Consider the following 19,314-nt stretch of genomic DNA (forward strand, 5'->3'; position numbering starts at 1 on the left):
TATATTTTTTCAAAGTAATAAACAGCGGTCTCCGTGGGCCTGCAGGTGGCTGCAAGCAACAAACTTATCAATCGTGTTATCACCAAACACACCCATGTTTGCTGTGGTGATAAAGGTGTGGTAATTTCACCTTGTTCGGTGTGTTATCACCAAACAAGCCAGGGCCTAGGTCAGTTTGGGGAGCAAACTCTTGTAACCATTGAACGGTTGTACGGGTGGAACACGAACAAGGGGACACAGGTGGAAACTGAGTACCCAAATGAGCCGCAGGGACGGTAGAAAGGACCTTTTCAGTGTCAGAGTAGTTAACAAATAGAATGCATTAGGCAGTGATGTGGTAGAGGCCGACTCCATACACAGCTTCAAATGTAGATATGATAAGAGCACAGTAGGCTCAGGAACTTGTACACCAGGTGACTGACAGTCGAGAGGCGGGACCAAAGAGCCAGAGCTCAAATCCCGCAAGCACAACTAGGTGAGTACAGGTAATACAAGTAGGTTCACACGCTTCTGGAACGATCAATGTGTAGAAATTGGACGCTTGTCAAACCATGAGAATGTCTCGACTTTTTGAGGGATGGAATGCGAGCCCAGAATGGTGAGGTCTGACGTGGTGGGTGGCAAGGTTCTTGTAAGAATTTGATCTAAAAGACTATAGCTTCGAGCGGCCCGCAGACATGTCCATTGGAAAGCAGTTGGTCTGGCGGTTCTGGCCAGCCCCTCCATATATTCCTACGCAATCAGTGATACAGTACTAGGCTGTGATCGTCAAGCTTGTGGTTTGTGGTGGGTGTGGCGCCGCTCCAGACGACCTTCGCTGATGCTGGCAAGACTTTCCCGAAGGACTGGACCAGAGCAGTAATACTCCTCGGGCACTGTGGTGTGATCAGACGAGTCAACATATCTTCCGCAAGGTTTTCCAAGTGAGTGTGAACCACAAGAGGAGAGTTTCACCTGAGCACACGGCCGTCCTGCCGGTAAATTTGTTCGAATTATAAACGACACACAGAGAACAAGGCACAACCAGATCTTCTGATAGAAGGAAAACCACAAAGGATATGAACGAGTACACACATCACACACACAGGAACACTCACAAGAGACGTGACGTCCCAGAACATTCTTGTTGTATTTCATACCTTTATACAGCTCTGCCAGGGCTTCTGATCTGCAACTGACAAGAGGCTTTTGAAGCCTCGAAGGTAACTTCTCTCGACCCAATGCACGAAAGGAGCAGTTAGAGGACTTCCTTGTAGTCTTCTGCACTCTCTCTCTTGCTTCATACCTCGTGCACTCTCTGCAATTGCGACCTCACTCGCACATGGCCTTACCTTACCTTGCAATGATTTCAGGGCTTAGCGTCCCCGCGGCCCGGTCCTCGACCAGGTCTCCTCGTTGCTGAACCGGGCAACCAGGCTGTAGAACGCGGCTGCTCGCAACCTGATGTATGAATCACAGCCTGATTGATCAGGTATCCTTTGGAGGGGTTTATCAAGTTCTCTCTAGAACATTGAGGGGTCGGCCAGTTATGCCCCTTATGTGTAGTGGAAGCGTGTTGAACAGTCTCGGGCCTCTGATGTTGATAGTTCTCTCTTCAACACTGTGAGGGGTCGGCCAGTTATGTCCCTTATGTGTAGTGGAAGCGTGTTGAACAGTCTCGGGCCTCTGATGTTGATAGTTCTCTCTTCAACACTGTGAGGGGTCGGCCAGTTATGTCCCTTATGTGTAGTGGAAGCGTGTTGAACAGTCTCGGGCCTCTGATGTTGATAGTTCTCTCTTCAACACTGTGAGGGGTCGGCCAGTTATGTCCCTTATGTGTAGTGGAGCGTGTTGAACAGTCTCGGGCCTCTGATGTCAGATGACGCACAGGATGCACGCAACCACCCCGCCTCCCTCTCCCGACCCCCAGGTCCACCAGGTAAATGTTTCCATCAATAATATATAGTTATACGTTGTGTAAACACTATAAACGCACCTCAAGTTTACCTGGCGGGAGGTAAACCATTCATTTCAAGATGATGCAGTGCTCTTGGTGAATGTAAACACGAGGGTGTAGCTGGGTTACACAGTCATTATTGAGGCGAGGTCAAGGGTCAGGGGATTATTAACTCGTCAAGCTCACAACCCAGGAGAGGGAAGGTTACAAGGTCACCTCACACTACACCAGCCTCGCCGTCTTGTCCCACACCTGCCTCCCACCATACGCACGCCTCTCATCCCATACCTGCCTTCCACCATACGCACGCCTCTCATCCCATACCTGCCTCCCACCATACGCACGCCTCTCATCACACACCTGCCTCCCACCATACGCACGCCTCTCATCACACACCTGCCTCCCACCATACGCACGCCTCTCATCACACACCTGCCTCCCACCATACGCACGCCTCTCATCCCACACCTGCCTTGCACTTGCACCTGCCACCAAAAATATTAAATAGACTTTACTAAGTAGACATAAGTAATGTTTAAAGCCCGGCTATAGTAAAGCAAGGGGTTACCTTGCTTTACTATACCTTGCTTGGATTTCGTAGCTTAGCGTCCCCGCGGACCAGTCCTCGACCAGGCCTCCTCGTTGCAGGACTGGTCAACCAGGCTGTTGGACGCGGGTGATACCTGGTTGATGGGGTTCTGGGAGTTCTTCTACTCCCCAAGCCCGGCCCGAGGCCAGGATCGACTTGTGAGAGTTTGGTCCACCAGGCTGTTGCTTGGAGCGGCCCGCAGGCCCACATACCCACCACAGCCCGGTTGGTCCGGCACTCCTTGGAGGAATAAATCTAGTTTCCTCTTGAAAATGTCCACGGTTGTTCCGGCAATATTTCTGCCGGAACGGCAGGTTGCGGTGCTCGCAACCTGACGTATGACTCACAGCCAAGTTAATCAGGTATCCTTTGGAGGTGCTTATCGAGTTCTCTCTCTTGAACACTGAGGGGGTCGGCCAGTTATGTCCCTTATGTGTAGTGGAAGCGTGTTGAATAGTCTCGGGCCTCTGATGTTGATAGTTCTCTCTCAGAGCACCCATTGCACCTCTGCTCTTCAACGGGGGTATTCTGCACATCCTGCCATGCCTTCTGGTCTCATGTGATGTTATTTCTGTGTGCAGTTATACCTCAATAAACTTATTTTCAGTTTCAGTTTTAACGGATACACAGCCTGGAGCTAAGAGGATTAAGACATATATATGGTAGGATGGTAAAGGGGAGCAGAGTGAGGGGTTGTGTAGGGAGCAGGTGAGGGCGGGCGTTAAGCCAGGTGGCAGGCGGAGGACAGGTGAGGTAAGATGATAGGAGTGAGGCAAGCACCTCACCTCACCTCTCACCAGTATCAACACCAAACTCCCTACCCCTCCCCCCCCCCCCTCCTGCCTACCTGTTTCTCAGTTTGACTGTTCCATCCCCACACCACCCACACCCATCCTGCTGCTGATATACGTAAATGATCTTCCAGAGGGTATAGACTCATTCATCTCAATGTTTGCTGACGTTGCCAAAATTATGGAACAGCGAAGAAAGGAAAGCAGGAGATTACAAGATGACAGGGACAGGCTGAAGGAATAGTCCAACAAATGGCTACTGGAGTTTAACTCAAGGAAGTGTAAAGTAATGAACATAGGTGAAGCAAGCAGGGCACACAAGATGCCAGTTGGGAGATGAAATCCTTCAGGAATCAGGAAGCGAGAAAGATCTGGGAGTTGATATCACACCAGATCTGTCCCCGGAAGCCCACATCAAAACGATATCATCAGCCTCGTCAAATGCGAGGCTGGCAAACATAAGAACTGCCTTTAGAAACTTGTGTAAGAAATTTTTCAGAACCTTGTATACCACACATGTCAGACCAATACTGGAGTATGCAGCTGCAGTGTGAAGTCCACATCTAGTCAAACACAAAACGAAGTTAGAAAAGATTCAGAGGCATGCCACCAGGCTAGTCCCCGAGCTAAGAGGTATGAGCTACGAGGAAAGACTACGGGAGTTAAACCTCAGGACACTGAAAGACAGAGTTAAGGGAGACATGATAGACAGATAGACAAACTATTTAGCATGGATAAAACACGAACTCGGGTGGAAATTTAGTCTCCAGATGAATCATAGGGACGTTAGAAAGAATTCTTTCCATGTCAGTAGTTAACAAATGGACTGCATTAGGAAGTGACATGGTGGAGGTAGAGTACATACACAGCTTCAAACAAGACATAATAGAGCCCAATAGGCTTAAACCAAAGAGCCGAAGCTCAATCCCCCACAAGCACAACTATGTGAGAACATCCCTACCATTCAACCCATTCCTCTCCCACCAGCCGCCCTAAGGGAATGATACAATCACATAGTCTTTAACACCCTCCTGGTTGACTCAGCTGCCAAGAGCCGGCACCGCCGCGCGCACAATGACCATTGCCAAACTCCACATTTTTACAGTTGAGGTTGACTTTCCATTCTTTATGCTTACAAATTATTGACCGGACAAGATGATCACCGCGCAGTGATCTACATCGTTCAATACATGCTTCACTGGACACATGCTTCACTAAGTTATGATGATCTGATTTTGTCAAATGTAGCAGTATACTGGAGACGATTGAGCAGGTGCAGAGGCCAGCAGGCAGGCCAACATGACCCCCGGCCGCTACCATGTGCCCACTGCTGGCCTCCTGCCTCTCCCCCCACCTGCCTCCCGTCACCTCAATACTCTCTCCCAATACCTGCAGGTGGCGCTCTCTTGGATGGTCTCTTACCTTGGCGCCTCCACAACCATACTTCCCGTGTGTACGTGCGCCTCCACTCAAGTCCGTGTGTGCTATGATAGGGGGAGGGGAGAGAGCGAGAGAGATGGGGAAGGGGGAGAGAGCGAGAGAGATGGGGAAGGGGGAGAGAGCGAGAGAGATGGGGAAGGGGGAGAGAGAGAGAGATGGGGAAGGAGGAGAGAGAGATGGGAAAAGGGGAGAGAGGGGGGGGGGAAGAGAGACAAGGGAAAGGGAGAATATGTAGGAAAAACAAGTAGGTCTAACAAGATGTGTGGTCTATACTGAGGTTACCTGTAGGGAGCACTAACCTACTGTCTCTTGACAGCTGCAAATGGATCCCTTTACCCAGCTTGTCAAAAGCAGGTTATGTGAGCTCACTGGCACCAGGTAAAAGAACTCTCGTGCCTGCAAGGCAAGACCTTCCTCACCACACCTCAGAGGGCTCGGGCCCGACCTGGGCACATGAAGCTTGCTCCCCAAGCTTCCAGGTACATTACCGACCCATTTCAAGCTTGAAGCAAAAGCTTGACAGATAACCGTGTACAGGAAGAGTTCTTGACAAACCTACTAAAATGAGACTGACTGCTGGATGACGCGGCGAAACACCATCATCTGAGAGGTACAGGTGAGAGACGTAGGTGAAAGTCCAGGTGAGGGATGGTGAGAGGTGAGAGAGATACAGAAGGGAAACAGAGATGGAAGAGGGTAGAAAGTGTGATAATGTAGGGGAGTGGGAGATGGTGACATGGCAACACAAAAGTGAGAGGAAATAGAAAGGTGGAAGAGAGCTTCTTTCTTCACAACTTGCTCGACAAAAAGAGCCAGGTGTACACAAGAGAGGAAACCCACCTGCAGGAGACTTAACTAGTCCAGCAGCCGTGACGGTGTTTACAAAGGCATAAAAGTGAAGGTGCAGGCAATACACGTCTCACTGGCTCTTACTCACAGTAATGGCACCACCACCACCACCATCACCACTACCACCACTCGGGAAATGACGAGTAACCCCGAGACCAGCAAGAGAGAACCAAGGACGGTGAGCCATAAAGAAAGAACACAGGAACGGAGGAAAACATCCTCCTCTCAGCAAGCATAAGGAATACTGTGGGAACAACCGTGGACATCAAGATAAAACTATATTATTTTCTAAAAGTGCTGGACCAACCAGGCTGTGGTGGATATGTTTGCCTGCTTGCTGCGGGCCGCTGCAAGCAACAGCCTGGTGGACCAAGCTCTCACAAGTCAAGCCTGGCTTCTGGCCGGGCTTGGGGAGTAGAAGAACTCCCAGAACTCCATCAAGCAGGATGGCGAGGCTAGACACACTCGGGGAGCCATGCACTTCCGCGAAAGGAAAAATCAACCGACACATGGAATTAGTTAATGTTATTTCATATCCATATGAATGATGACGGGAAATGGCAATGCCAGAGAAAGACTTAAAAGTATAGATGAATTATTATGAGGAAAAAAGTGCGTAAGGGTGAGAACTACCCGAGGAGGAGATACGGGAACGTCTTGCAGAGGGAGCTTCAATAGGAAGACAATTTCAGAAAATACAGGACAGGGAAGAAAAGAATGAGGTCATTGAGACAACCAGCAGGAGCCATGAAGAGGATTCATACCTGCACATTCCCAAGCGCACACCTTAACCTACTGGACCACGACATGCTCAAAAAACCATGCAACCTGGATTTCAACTGAATCCTCTAGGGGGCCCGAGGCTTTCACTGAAGCAAAGTCAGGGTTTCACACATTGTCCACGTGCACTGTGGCTGTGACTACTTTTTTTTTAACGGGTGGATACAGAAAGAGACGACTGCCGACTCCTGTTACCTTGAGGTTATCTAGAGGTTATCTTGAGATGATTTCGGGACTAAGTGTCCCCGCGGCCCGGTCCTCGACCAGGCCTCCACCCCCAGGAAGCAGCCCGTGACAGCTGACTAACACCCAGGTACGTATTTTACTGCTAGGTAACAGGGGCATATGGTGAAAGAAACTCTGCCCATTGTTTCTCGCCGGCGCCCGGGATCAAACCCGGGACCACAGGATCACAAGTCCAGCGTGCTGTCCGCTCGGCCGACCGGTTCCCAACCAGGGTGAAACAGCTTTCCCTTCCCACAGCTCGTGGTAAGCCTTACTCACCAGTTTCCACGGAATACGACCCTCAAATATTTTAACAAGCAGGTACCCATTCACTGCTGGGGGACCAGAGGCGTGCAGTTAATGACTGGCGCCTAGTCAATCCTTCCCGGTCAGGATACGAACCTAGGCCAAATCGCTTGCGAAGCAAGAGGCGAGTATGTTACCACTGCACCACCAGTTTTACCCCAACGCTCGTCTTCAAATACAGTGTGCGCGCCTTGGAGCGAAGCTGATATGACAGAGAAGACACCTGTTTACTGGTCTGGAGACCTGTATGGTGTGCTCCCATTTTCTACTTGAGATGCAGGGAATCATTGCGGCTGCTCTTATATACTTTATGTCGACTATTAACTTGCACAATACCCTGCAAGACACTATTGCTGTTGCAGTCGTCGCAGAAACATTGGGAAATGGGAACATAAAATCTATATCTACAAGAATGCATTTGTTCGTCCAAGGTTTTAGGCCAGATGCTTCTGGCCAGCCGTTAAGCGGCTAGGGCGTTAAGCGAAGATTAGCACACCAATCTGGTGCCGACACACGACGCTAATCCAGCTGGCTAGGTGGGCCTTAATCTAGGAGTGACATGGTATGATGGGGCGCTGGGGCGGCAGCGTGGGCGTGTGTGGTTGTTGGGGGGCAGAGTGGAGTATGTGGTGTGGTGACGAGGTAGGTGGTGTGGTTGTGGTGACGAGGTAGGTGGTGTGTTGTGGTGTAGGGGGTTGTAGTGGGTAGTGTGATTGTTGAGGTGGAGTGGATGGTGTGGTGTGATTGTTGAGGTGGAGTGGGTGGTGTGGTGTGATTGTGGGCGTCGGGTAGTGGTGGGGGGTGCAGGCGGGGAGTGTCGCGGGAAGAGCAGCAGCAGCAGCACGCAATATCAGAAGATCGCGGAATTGTTTTTACACGTGACCAGGTTACTTACTTTCTTTCCTCTTTCTCACTAGGCTAAGCAAGTCGTGCTTTGTAATGTTTTCAGGAATATTCCTGTACAGCCCTCGACCCCCTGGCTGCTTCAGCCTCTATATCAGGTGTAGGTGTAGGGTGTGTGTGTGTGTGTGTGTGTGTGTGTGTGTGTGTGTGTGTGTGTGTGTGTGTGTGTGTGTGTGTGTGTGTGTGTGTGTGTGTGTGTCTGGGGATTGAGCTTTGCTCTTTCGGCCCGCCTCTCAACTGTCAATCAACTGTTTACTAACTACTTTTTTTTCACACCACACACACACACCAGGAAGCAGCCCGTGACAGCTGACTAACTCCCAGGTACCTATTTACTGCTAGGTAACAGGGGCATTCAGGGTGAAAGAAACTTTGCCCATTTGTTTCTGCCTCGTGCGGGAATCGAACCCGTGCCACAGAATTACGAGTGTGTGTGTGTGTGTGTGTGTGTGTGTGTGTGTGTGTGTGTGTGTGTGTGTGTGTGGGGGGGGGGGGGGGGAGAGTTCTGAGAGATGTTCTACTATCCAAATCCAAGGTCCGGTATTATTAAATTATTAGTTCATTAATATTTATATACATTTTTGCCTATGGCTATATAGACGTTCAAGACACCCTATAGTAAGTTACAATACAAAATGTATATACACTGCATCCCAAACACTCCTTCAAACTTATCTCTAAAAAAGATGTATACAAAATATATTTTTATCAATTGAGCGATAAATGGTTTAAGAAAGGGCAGGCGGAGAAAGGGGAGTGGTCAAGTCACGTCCTGACCTCGCACTTTAATCCAGACTCGAACGCTTCTAGAAGTTAGGCAAGATCAACCTTATAGTCTATGGTTGTGAACTGCGGGAGAACTGGCTGCGGGTGTAGCCGAGGCCGCCAGCATGCGCCAATAGAGGCTATAGGGCTACCTTGCTACACCTAGCCTTACTATCCCACACCACCATCCTCACACCTAGCCTTACTATCCCTCCCACACCACCATCCTCACACCTAGCCTTACTATCCCTCCCACACCACCATCCTCACACCTAGCCTTACTATCCCTCCCACACCACCATCCTCACAACTCATCACTCCAACATTCTACGTCAGAAAATCCGAATCGACAGCCCAAAAACTCGTGACGTAAACCGCTTTATTGTGAATTTCGCTTCAGACAATAAATTTAGAAAATAATTTTGGACATGGAAGAAAATACATCAGTGGTGGTTGTTAGCGAGGGCGGTCATCATTGATCCTACTGCAGCAGCAGCAGCAGCAGCAGCAGCAGCAGCAGCAGCAGGCCCCCTCCCCTGTCTGCCTGCTCATGGGTCCCCCCCCCCCCCCCCAACAATCCCCTCGTCACAGATGGTCACACTAATCACCCAACCACACCAGGGATAGTTTTCTTCCTTCCTATTATCTTGTATCCGCATCCCAATGCCCGCATTATAACAACTTTCCCAATTTTATCCCATAATTCTTGTGACAACCTGCAATAGCTTCAACCCTCCTCCTCCTGGAAACCTTTTCTTTTTCTTTTACGTATATTTAGCTTGACACCGTCCAGGTCACGTGACCACTGCCACCAGCCTACACGTGTGCCAAGACACAAAGCTGGGATGAAACACTTAAAAACCTTGACTACAAGGCACTGTACACCTGGCTGAATCCCTGGAAAGCTGGGGGAAATCTTAGTTGTTGTGGACTACCAGGCCAGGTATGTAGACAAGACTTATTTCAAGATGATCGAAAGGTCACGACCTCTCAGTAGGGTGCAGTCGCACCTCCACAGGTCTCTAGTATCATCTAATGATACTGGTAATGGCTCCAAAGAGCCACCACTTACGGGTTATTCTTGCCCGTGCCACCTTTTGGGTGGCTTAATCTTCATCACTCAATCAATCAAGATGATCACAGTAGGATAAAGGTGTACGCCTAGAGCTGGTATATCTGTGTATAACCTCAAGAACTAGCGGGTAATAATGCTAGTGATACGAGCCACCTCAACCAACCCTCTCCCACTAGTTCAATTTACAGGAAACATTCAGTATAATTTAATGCTGTCAAACATTCCAGTGTTGCAGCATTTGTCTTGCCCTTCCCTTGACAGTTGCCAATGTTGTTACCACAGACCAGAGTGGAGAGTCTAGCCCTGGTAACTGGTGAACCATTCTGTGTCTGGAAGCCTTGCCCTACATGTTCTTGTCTATGGTGCCTTCCCGGCGCCACCAGGCTAACACACAACTGGCGGTGTCGCCTGCATCACCAGCAGCCAGTGTGGCGCCGCCGCCCCCGCCTGCTCCACACCTGGCGCCGCCCCCGCCTGCTCCACACCCCTGGTGCTATCATCCACACAAGAGGGGTACCTGTAGCCTAGGGCTGTGCCACCATCCACACCAGAGGTTGAGGGTGAAGTGCTCGAGGTCCGACTGGCTTAGTGGTGTACACTGTGAGAGAGAAGTGTAATGTTGTGCGCAGGGAGATCAATATGGGATTTATGACACCAGGCACGACGTTACAAGGGGGAGTGGAACCGGTTTGGTTATTCTGCTCCATGTTTTCAACAGATCATGATTCGCAAATCGTTTTACAACGCAATTCCTGCTGGATGCACTAAATCGAATGGAGTAAAGAAATAATGCCCAACATTTTCCCCTGCCTAGGTTTCGAACCCTCTTTGGTTTTCGAGGAGCGTGTTATAACCACTACACCAGAGGGTGACCCCTCAATAAGGCAGTGGGTTTTGTTAAATAAAGATCCACGTGAATGGTTCGAGTAACCACAATTACCGCTATTTTTACAACCAAGTACATCTCAATTCGGGTAAACAATAACCTGATCTCCCAAGTTTGTTAATCTGAAACTCTGGGTAACAACTGAGATTAATTTACCATGTAGAATTACAGTTTATGAGAGAGTAAGTTTGTGTAGCGTTAGTCAGAGCCACGTCCACAGGGAAGCAGGAAGTACCACACAAGACCAGCGTTAACTTAAAACATTATTAGCACAGTTTCCGAAGCACTGTCTAACAAATATCTCTAACACCACTGACGCCAGGTTCAGTATACCGACAGTAGATGCCACTGGCCCAGATTTACAGGAGTCGTATGCGGTCATCAGAATGGCTTGACGTAGTAAGTGGATTGCTCCAAGATACAGTTCACCATGTATGTTTCTAAATATATACAAACGACCTTAAAAGTATAATGGGTGCTAATGTGAAGAGTGGAAGAGATTTCCTCCACACTTTGAGAGTACATCAACAGTGTTAGCTTAACAATCTATTATTTGTATATTTTTATTTAATTCTTGTGAATTTGTGGTATTAGGGTCGAGCCCTCCTTATGGAACGTGACTTGGCTGTATCTGCCAGTAATAATTTTATGTGCAGGTGGTTCATAAAGTTGTTTTTTCCCTCTATCCACAGATCTTTACCTTGTGATGGTTCCGAGGTATCATCACTGGTGTGGCGTCCCTTGTTTGAAAGGTTCTTGTTATCCAACCTGTCGTTTTTCTTATATTTGTGACAGCTTTTTTCATTTTTATATAAAAATAAGGTCTAACGTGATTACTCCCAGATATAGTGTAATTTGACTGTTTTATATGCCGTTTCCATTTTAATATCTTCGCCATTTTCAAGGCGCAGGAGCTGGAACCCGAGTTCATTAAACATCATATTATTTGAGGCCCATTGAAAGACCCGATTCATATCAGATTGAAAGTTTGCTGTGTCCTCTATGTTGTCCCCTCATGAAAATACTAGCGGCATCTGCAAAGGATGATACGGTACTACAGTTTGTGCCCCTGTCCATGTCCGACATGAGCGAGAAAAAGTACCGGAGTAAGCACAGTCCCCTGGGGGACTGAACTTTCACGGTGGTTGATCCGGATTTTACTGTGTTAAATTATTATTATAATTTAACACAGTAAAATCCGTAATCCACAGTAATTATTATAGTTTAATAGCAAATAATATAATTATGTGCTATTAAACTCTGCGTTCTGCTCGTTAGGAAGTTAAAGCTCGTCTCTCTACTTTCCTTGTAATTTCTTGTGTGTGTATTTTGTGTTCAATAACACCATGTCAAAAACTGTTGTAATACGCGTAGAGTTGTACAAGTTGGTGTGAAGCAACTATATCGGACCCACAGAGAACGAAATATTGGCACTGGCTGAGGCACCAGCACAGAGGGCTGGGCACCAGCAGCGACAGACACATCAACACTAACCAGGAACAGTGACTGGGCAGGACGGGGTTACTGTTAGCCAAGGCCGCGTGCTCGGAGGGTACGGGCCTTAACCTGGCCTCGCCCTCCCATCACCACAATAACAGGCAGCAGCAGTAACTGCTTCCCTCTGCTCGACAATGTCAGGTTACATTCAGCCCTCACACAATCATCCTACAAAAAGACATTAGTTGTGACACGACCCGAGTCGAGTAGCAAACAAGAAGACGGGTAATACTGGGTAGTTGTGCCAGTACCCGCTGTCATTATGCCCCACACACCCACCTGTTTAGCAGTGCCCAATCCTCATTACCTTCCCCGACCGCCATGATGCCGGTAGTTTAGGCAATTTCTAAATGACAACGAAACTGTAATCTTTCTGTGGTTTGCCACGGGAGATCCCAGCAGGGTCTTCCCTCCCGTTGCACAACCTGCCTCACATCTTGCAACACTCCTCCATCCACCTTTTCTAAATAAGCTAAGGACTTTGCGTCTTAATGTGTACTATTTTATTTACGTGACTATGTATTGTTGATTTACAAGTTTGTGGACCGCTTAGGAGCTGCCTGCTTACATCTTCACGCCACGTGACCTCTCAGGCAATGAGGGCCAAACAACATAAGCCACTCTGAGATTAAGAATACGAAAGATAGAAAAGCAGTCAATGACGAGGCGGGCTGTCATTGGTTGATGCCATCTCTCGAGGTTCACATGGCTGCCACTGTTCACAGGTGACAGCCATACACATCGGCGCTCATTTCTGACTTCTCAATTCGTTACTGGAAGCTGGTTAAGATACCAGACATCACAGGCGAGATGGCAGCGACTGGACATGATCCACTGATTACACTGGGAATAAGGAACCGTTAAATAGGTGAGAAGGACGGCTGTCAGGGTGAGCGGTCGCAACTGGGGACGAGTCAACTTAGTGGTCAACACAGACAGTCACACTAGGTGTAGTATCGCTTCACTGCAGAGCATCACTGGAGGTGGTTTGGGGAGTTGTACTCCCCGACCCCGGGCCGGCCAGGCCCCGGCTACCCACCCACACTCCCACCACCGTTGTTGTGGTGAAAGACAAATCGTGACAATGGAAGAGCACATTATCAACTATTGTTAGAAGAAAGTGAATCAGCGCAGCAGAAACATCTCATTTGCAGAGACTCGTCCAGTCCCTACAGGCAAGGTACCAATATAGACGTTGGACAAACGGTCTCTCCAGTTGTTAAGAAGACCGGCGTAGTTGAAATAAGTTTATTGATGTAAAATACACACAAAGGGATGAGGTAGCTCAAGCTATTCTCACCCCGTTAGTTGTCTTCTGCAGATATTACCACACTAGTCCTCGCGCCACAAGCTCCCAAGCTCTCTTCACCCGACTAAAAATGGATTGACTGATAAAGATTAAGCCACCCTAAAGGTGGCACGGGCATGAATAGCCCGTGAGACTAAAAAGGACTGTATGGGGACATTTATACTGGGTATTTAACTCTGGTCGCACACATTCATGCAGAGTGAGGTATTCTACGGGCTCACCATAGCCCGTGCTACATGGACACTTTGTTCTCAGCAGCTAAACCTAAAACAACAACATTCATGCAGAGTTAAGTATTTGATGGAGCGACTTCGCAATTTGGACCATCAGAAGACGCTAGGTGAACACCGTCTGAGAGTACAAAAGGCGATTATTAGTTTTACTTGCGATATTGGTTTTATAATTAATATTTCGTGTGGTTAAGTTAATGTCGGATTGGAAATTTAATGTTTAAAATTAAACCCAGCCACAGTAAATATTTCATCAACACTTGTGACATTTACTTAATTTATATTGATACTTAATATAAGTATATATATATTAATATAAGTATATATATATTAATATAATATATTTACTTATCAATTTATATTTAATTGTTTATGAGCACCATATTACTGACCGTCTCCAGTGTTGACCAGTGTTCCCTCCAGCACCATCTTCACACAATGGAACCATATCTTGAGGTTATCTTGAGATGATTTCGGGGCTTTAGTGTCCCCGCGGCCCGGTCCTCGACCAGGCCTCCACCCCCAGGAAGCAGCCCGTGACAGCTGACTAACACCCAGGTACCTATTTTACTGCTAGGTAACAGGGGCATAGGGTGAAAGAAACTCTGCCCATTGTTTCTCGCCAGCGCCCGGGATCGAACCCGGGACCACAGGATCACAAGTCCAGCGTGCTGTCCGCTCGGCCGACCATCACCACATTTATAAACCATGTGTATTCAAATAATGGATATCCGTTATTGATAACAGACTGGCTAGGCTGCGTTTCTTGTTAAACACGTATCTCAAGTCATTTTTAAGTTTAACCAATTTTCCCGTTTCTAAACTTTGGCCTAATCTAACACAGGATAAGACATTTTATGTTTGAAGGAGTAGAGATGAAGAGTTAAGTTTATCAAGGCGATAGTTTGTTTGTTTGTTATATTGGCTGTGGAATGTGAAGGTTATAATTGTAATGTTCTTCTACTCTAAGATTAAACTAGAAGCAGTGAGAATGATAGCGACTGATCGTATAAACATCACGCACCGCTCCTGTGCCGGGTAAGTCCACTACGGGCTCACTATAGCCCGTGCTGCTTGCCCCGCTCCTGTGCCAGGTAAGTCCACTACGGGCTCACTATAGCCCGTGCTGCTTGCCCCGCTCCTGTGCCAGGTAAGTTACGGGCTCATCATAGCCCGTGCTACTTGGAACTTGTTCCGAGTAGCTGAATCTATAACAACAACAACAACAACGACTGATCGTAGAGGTAGTGGTGTAAAAAGAGTACTGGATAAAGTAGTAGTGCTCACGGTGTTAGAGTACTTGATAAACGCCTCAAAAAATTACATGATGAACTAGGTAGTGATTCATAAGTCAGGCTGCGTGATCAGTGAGATTCTTAGCCGACTAGTAGGCAAGGCGGAGTCGGTACTCCACGGGAACACCAGTGTGTTCACTATAGACACATGACACACACAAATATGTAATATACGACTCCCAAGCTGTGGTGTCCGGGGAAACAGGTCAGGCTGGAGGATCCTTTAATAGTTAACTGAACTTGTATAATCCTACTCAGGGTTCTCATCAATAAGTTGGTCGAGGTGTGGAACAAGGACATATACCAGAACTAAGACCATGAAGACAGACTGGGGCAATGGAACCCTTATTGCAAGACTTGAGAATAAAACACAGACGTACAAAATAATCAAAGATAATGTTGATAATGTCAGCGTGTTTAGTATAAGCAGAAAGATAACGAGACAAAGTGGAAACTTGAAATACTGAAGTGTCAGAGGGGCACAGGGAAGTGTCAGAGGGGCACAGGGAAGTGTCAGAGGGGCACAGGGAAGTGTCAGAGGGACACAGGGAAGTGTCAGAGGGACAGGGAAGTGTCAGAGGGACACAGGGAAGTGTCAGAGGGACGCAGGGAAGTGTCAGAGGGACGCAGGGAAGTGTCAGAGGGACACAGGGAAGTGTCAGAGGGACACAGGGAAGTGGCATTCCTCGAGTGTACGGGTTGAACATACAGCTACGAGTGTGAGGTCCATTCCATTCCGTCTGCCGCTTAAACCGTATGCATACAAAAGCACGAAACCATCAACAGTACTTGACACACAACCAGACTTGATTTACTAAACATGCCTGTATATAAAAGCAAATCCCAACCCCCGCCTTCTCTCCCACCTGGCCATGATTTAATTAGTAGTGGTAACCTTGTCAGCAGGGGGAGCAGGACAGGGCTTCCCTCAGCACTGCTCCCTCGCACACGACCACTCCCCCTCGCCGGTCCCTCCAGCACGACTAACTCAGACACGCTCGCCTTTAACATTACACAATAATTAATCAGAAAGTTCACGCACTCTGCCGCCCCATCACTATTGAAGGCGACACATTCACTTAATTACATTCCGCACAAGCTGCAGCCGCAGAGATCAACCCACTAGACAGTGGTCACACAAACCTGGAAAAGGTTATGATAACAAAAGTTATAGGGGTGGATATGAGAGGAGAGAGAGAGAAGGGAGGAGGAACGGAATAGTGTGCGAGGGGAGTGAGGAAAGATGGGGGGAAATGCCGTGAGATCGGGGTGGGGAGGGAACAGTGTGAAGACCTGGGAGGGAATGATGTGAGGGGAGGCAAGAGAACAGAAGGGAACGGAAGGAGAAGTGGAAGGGATGGTGATAAATACACACATGAAACACCTGTTACCACAGTGAACGTAACCAGGAGGTCTGCCTAAGAGGGACTCAACCTTAAAAGAACGAAGACCACAAGTTGAATCTGTCCACACAAGGAATTGATTTGTCGCAGATAATAGCCGTGAGTGTGGTAGGAGCTCACAAAAGGGATTGGCTTATCCCTCCACCCTTCTCAGGGGGAGTGTGGAAGGAGCTCACGAAAGACTGCCACAATGGTGGTGAGAAGAATACGGAGACGAGGAACCAGTGAGATAGTCAGGTCAGGCTAACAATTCCCAGCCGCCGCCGCACCGCTGTTATGTTTCACGAACGCAGCAATTTGCACTACATCCACTATCTCCTTAGGCTACACGACTAACACCTCTTACCATCTCTCGTACTCTGCAATGCGGTTATTACTAAATGCCGACCGGCCACAGTTTAATATATTACCACTGTGAAAGTAAATGACTGCACTGCCCTCATTCTTCGGCGCAGCTTTAATGCTACTTACACCAGTGTTCAACATTACAAAAGCTTGGATGACGTCAGCACCTCGCCGACCCACCACCTACGAGCCTCACAAGTCATCTACCGAACAAAGGGATGTAAATATTATGGTTAAGAGGCAAGTCACCAGGTGGGCAAAACGGGTCCGCTTCCGGGGCCCAGATCTAGAGGTCAATTTAACAGGATATCACGATGTGCTTGTGGAGCTGAAACAATTAACCTACAACCTGGCAGGCTTCCTGAATGGTAAAACACGGCTTGTCGAGGCGGCCGACCCACACACACCATGTCCCACACCACACGGTGGGCCCGGGGGAGGGGGGGGGGGCCCCACACCAAGCTGCTGCTGCTGCTGCTGCACCAGAAAGGTTGCCGCTGTCATCTGCCATCCACACACTCCCTCTCACAAGTACCCAGAGCACCACACTCGCTCATCATTCCTAACCACACCCCGTATCAAATCAAAATATAACTAGTGATAAGTTTAAATTAAATTAGTTGTCTTTAAAAATAAAAAAAAGTCTAGACTATTGGTAAAAATTGGTTCGACAAAAACATGGAAAAAAAGTGGGAAAACATTACTGCTCCCTTTACTTCTTTTCCATCTTTCTCGTTACTGATGTATCCTTCCTTCCTTCCTCTATTACCCACTTCAATCTCTCCCTCTTTTCATTTAACCTTTTTATTTTTTTTTGGCCCTGGAGCAATCTTGTATCATCTACCGCGGAAAACCGCCACTTCCTGCCCTCTTGGTACAGACGTAAATCCTAATGGACACCTTCCAGCACGAATTCAATAACCAAGTAATACCAGTATTCAACGCCTACAGCCGTCTCGGTCACCAGGAGAGGCAAGTCTACAACTTCGCTGTTACTTTACTGGCGTGTGTTCCAGGAGCCTGTGTTCCGTCCTGGCCAGCGTACCAACCTCCTGACTCACCCCGGTACAGCAGGTGACTGGTGTGTAGTACCTGGAGCCCCCGGTACACGAAGCGACTGGTATGTAGTACCTGGAGCCTCCGGTACACCAAGCGACTGGTGTATAGTAAGTACCTGGAGCTCCGGGTACACCAAGCGACTGGTGTATAGTACCTGGAGCTCCCGGTACAATAAGCGACTGGTGTATAGTACCTGGAGCTCCCGGTACAATAAGCGACTGGTATGTAGTACCTGGAGCTCCCCGGTAGCACACTAACCTTGTCCCTCAAGGTACCCCGCTTGCTACACCTGGCTAACTAGGAAATAATTAAATTCACACTATCGAATCAGCATCTCCAAGAGCACTCTCAGCACACACCATCTCTTCATGGTTGATTATGACATCTTCCAAGACTAGCCAACGTCTCCCAAAATTGCACATTGCCGGGATAGAGAACTATCCACACCTGCATCAACCTCTAATTGTGAGAACACACGCACACAAATGTCACTTACCTACAGCTGACTCAGGATATCCGCAATATACTCTCGAATCACTCCTAACGTTTACCTTGCGTATACATCACTGTCTTTTAGAAAGTTTAATATCTCCAGTTTCAACAGTAACACTAAAAAATAACAATCTTAAAGTATTCCTGAGCGAGCGGCAGAGAAGCCATCACCACACAATGTCTGATGGACAACTGAGCTTGGGAGGCGCGTCAGCTGGAGCAGCACGTGGTCAGCCGAGGGTGGGAATGTGACGGGGGGTACACATCTCACTGGTAACCCGGGCTACCAGTGCGCCACTCCGCCATCTCTCTCTCTCTCCACCACATTGTGTCTAGGGAAACAGTTTACCATAAGAAAGTTACGTTTTATTCCTGCTTAATGAATCCACACACCTCTCTTTAAACCATAATACTTTTAGGTTTGAAGCTCAGACTAGATTAGAGCCTCGCCTAAATATACTTAATGTTTTGAAACCAAACTAATAAATGGTTTAAACTATTTTTTGTGGCGTATAAATGATATAAAAATATGTATTTAAAATTGTATAGTTCTTAACTCCAGAGGAATGTACATCTATATCGTGTGAGATGAAAAGCTCGGGAGTTAACGGTGCTGTGTGTTTACCTGTTGTTAGCCTCGAAGTTGTTCTGTGCAAGCTGTGTGTGGTGGGGCCACGCTGTCTAGGGGCAGCTGGCTGCGTCAGGGCGGTGCTGGAGCCGTGCCCAGCCGTCAGTGCTAGGCACCTCACCACCTCAACTACCAGCAAGTATAATGTAAATAAAAAAATGAGTTCAAGACCGACTTAGGAGAAGCGTGGCCACAAGACGAAGGCTATGGTTTACATACTGTTTTGGTATCTCAAACCCATAACCTTGACCACGTGCTTTCGTAAACCCCTCGTACCACACACCAGCCGGTTGGCCGAGCGGACAGCACGCTGAACTTGTGATCCTGTGGTCTCGGGTTCGATCCCAGGCGCCGGCGAGAAACAATGGGCAAAGTTTCTTTCACCCTATGCCCCTGTTACCTAGCAGTAAAATAGGTACCTGGGTGTTAGTCAGCTGTCACGGGCTGCTTCCTGGGGGTGGAGGCCTGGTCGAGGACCGGGCCGCGGGGACACTAAAGCCCCGAAATCATC

General features: G+C 48.1%; 1 protein-coding gene across 2 annotated transcripts in view; it reads right to left on the reverse strand.

Annotated features, from left to right (window-relative positions):
* Nucleotides 1-18,369, reverse strand: part of corn (cornetto) — an 81,824-nt gene extending 63,455 nt beyond the window's left edge. The window contains exon 1 of one of the 2 annotated variants that reach the window (XM_069310737.1): nucleotides 18,180-18,369. The gene's annotated coding sequence lies outside the window, so the exon portion shown is untranslated. The remainder of the gene's footprint in view (nucleotides 1-18,179) is intronic. The other variant, XM_069310736.1, reaches the window with a different exon arrangement.
* Between the last annotated feature and the right edge of the window lie 945 nt (nucleotides 18,370-19,314).

This window comes from Procambarus clarkii, chromosome 68 (genome assembly GCF_040958095.1).
Source record: "Procambarus clarkii isolate CNS0578487 chromosome 68, FALCON_Pclarkii_2.0, whole genome shotgun sequence".
Classification (NCBI taxonomy): Eukaryota; Metazoa; Arthropoda; class Malacostraca; order Decapoda; family Cambaridae; genus Procambarus; species Procambarus clarkii.